This window comes from Plutella xylostella, chromosome 21, assembly GCF_932276165.1.
Source record: "Plutella xylostella chromosome 21, ilPluXylo3.1, whole genome shotgun sequence".
In the NCBI taxonomy this organism is placed as follows: Eukaryota; Metazoa; Arthropoda; class Insecta; order Lepidoptera; family Plutellidae; genus Plutella; species Plutella xylostella.
In genome coordinates, this window is record NC_064001.1 from 6885101 (window position 1) to 6888319 (window position 3219).

Consider the following 3219-nt stretch of genomic DNA (forward strand, 5'->3'; position numbering starts at 1 on the left):
CTGCACATGCTGATTTGCAACACCCTGTATACAGTAGTTTAAAAACGAGATTTTGCCAAGAATTAGGGTAAGTGGGTCAATAGCGGGCACCGCAGAGTCCATTAGCGTTACAAGTGCAGCAAAAACGTGTGCATGTAATGGATTTCCCGTGTCGGGACCGGCAGCGGGCACGTCACCCCATGCTCTCTGTCTGTCCGACAACATCTCTAGATTTGCCATCTTCAGACAAAAAATGGGCATAACTACTTTATATCTTACTACATGGTACATGGACGACCAGAAGGGCTAGTACGGGGCGCTATTAAGACGTGACAAAAGTTCTCCGTCGCGCTCGCTCTTGAGGCTGCGCGATGTGAGTGCGCGCGATGCAAAACTCTTGTCACGTCTTAAATACGCCCCGTACTAGCCCTTCTGATGGCGCAGTGGTTAGTGACTTATATCTATGCCGACGGTAACGGCTTCGGTCAGAGAAAATAGTTGCTTGAAGACAGCTGATGTTAGCTCTCGTATGTTGGGTGTTATTTGTATTTTCTTCATGTCGGTCGGTGACAAACACAAGTGTAACATGGTTTACTACCGTAGTGAAAGGATTGGCGAGTCAGATTAACACAAGTGGCTGGCTGCCTGGGGTTTTCGTTTTCTCTCATACAAAGTGGCGCCTCTAGCGGAAACTATCGTTAAACTTTTGACAGATGCAGATGACAGAAGAAAACCTAAAGTTTTTTTGTTTTCGTAAATTGCAAGATCCGTACTAGAGGCTCAGGAATATGTGCTACCTCACTCGAAGAGGCTTTCATGCACCCCATAGAGTATGTTCATGACTAAATAAGTATTCGAGCAGCCCGTGTATGGCTAAAGTCGTTATTACATCGTTTGCTTGCAACAACTGTTCATGATTTCTGCACTCGAGGTTTACAAAGGGTGTGGAAAAAAGAGTAAAGCAAGCCGAAAAAGGAATTCTAAGGAGTTCATTATCGGCAACTTTTGTAATTGTACTTGGGTAGATTTGCTAAAAGTATAGTTATCTCTCTTATCTCTGTACATAGTGCCTTTATTATTCACGTGACTTTTTATTAGGTATGGGAAATAGATGTATTTGTGGAAAAAATATAATAGTCGTAAAAAAGTTTGTCAGATTGACCCCCTGAGACCCCCTTTTCGACTTAATACCAGATTTGTAACACCCTGTACAGCAGAAGGATATCTCACAAACTCGGTCGAAGTGTGTGTTCCAATATTAAAGCACTCTGATCGTGATTTCCGACAAATACGGGGATGTACCGTAGTCACTGAAGTAACACGTGGCTTACTACGTGCCGCTTTGTAGTATTGGCTGTGGATTTGTTATTGTTAAAGATAACCTAAGTTTAAAAATTGTACTTAAATAAAAAAATAAAAAAGGTATCTTAACAGAGGTTTTGTAGCGTGTTGGTGACAATCCCTTGTTTTGGCCTAAAGTTTGTCACCGTTTGTTGTGAAAGGATTAACCAACGCTGACTGCTCAGCTTGAGCCGGACCTATATAAGAGTGAGCTGAATGACTTATGTCATTCGGTTACGTTACTGCACCCTAAAATAGGAAAAACTATTAAAAGTTGCTAGAATGTATATAGACCTGCAGGCCCACTTACTGTTCTATTCGATTATAAATCGTAAAGCCTAACATAATAATATTTACTTTATTGACGGTAGAAAAACACGATTTTTACCTAATGGAAGACAACGAAATGGCTCCTTTACCTTTATACTTACGAGACGACTAACAGCCCCAATATCCGCCATATTACGGCGACATCGCGCTTTTATTGTAGAATACGAGTACACATTACACAATGTTTTAGTGGCACAAATAAAACATTTTACGGAGTCGAGAAAATGACAAATTTTACTCATCACATCGTACCTACCTACTTTGAGGAGGCCAACCTTCCCAAGTCCCCACCACTTGTAATAAAAAATTTGATGGATATACATAAAAGTATTCTCCACTGACAGCTCTCTTCGCTCGTCAAAAAGATAATTTTCAAGAATAAAAGCCTTTCAAAGACGAATCGTAAAGAAGCTGTTAAGTAAAAATAATATTTACTATCAAAATTTAAGTACTTAGAGATGAGCTGAATTCAGCTCGACACAAAAGATGGTTTCAGGTAAGCCGATTACGACTTTAAGTAACGGTAGGAAAGGTCGGTATTGCATTGTCTGAACTGGTTTAAATTTGAAACATAATCATAAAATATCAGAGTTTCAACTGTGCTATTTGGTGAGATATGTAATGTCTGTTAGTAATTTTCAATATATACAGAAAAATCAATGCTTAAAATTCGTTTATACCTATAAATCATCAAAAAATTACAAACTAATACATTCAAAATTAAGAATAACATACAATGATAATTATCAGCCTATATCATTGTCTTAATATAGAAAGATGGCCATACAATACAAAACGTAGAACGAATTTACACTCACTGAACGTAACCTACCAACTAAAAATTGCGTTGCATTAAGGCAAGATATTTAAAAAAAAATGATTGACATCCCTACCTTCAGACAATGCCGTTATTGCGACACCCTGTAAAGTTGAGCTACATTTTTGCGGCTTGATGCATTAACCTGGCGCCTGGCAGATTCACATAGGTATAATACACAAGGTATACTCAGTATATACAGGGTGTATCGCAGGGAACAAACAGTGGAGCGCTCGTGAAGCGTTGTGGATAAAAATAAGCACTCCAAAATGCGGTTTTGTGGGAAAATCTCGTCAGGTGGATCCTGCTCCTGAGCTGCTGCCTCGCGGGCGGGGCTCGTTGAGGCAACGACTGCATTTGGGATTGTATGTAAGCTGATTATATTTATTATTTACAAATTTTGTTAAGTTTGTCGAAAACACAGTCTCTGTAGATACCTAGATAGAATATTATTTATTTGTACACACACACATGAACAAAATTTTGATAATTTATATACTAACTCATATACGATATAGTGTGTCACATATGTTATAGTGTATGTATGGTCAATACTAATAGAGTAAAGACTTTAAATAATAAATAATTAGGTACATGTCGATTCTGAAGGCATAAATTCTAACTTTGGTGATGTCAAAACCTGAATTCTTTGTTTAAAATTCATCTGTATTTTTTTTGGAAATCTGATTTTGTATTGGCAAAATTTATAGTTTTAAATCGCTAAAATTAAATTTTGATACCAAAATGATTTA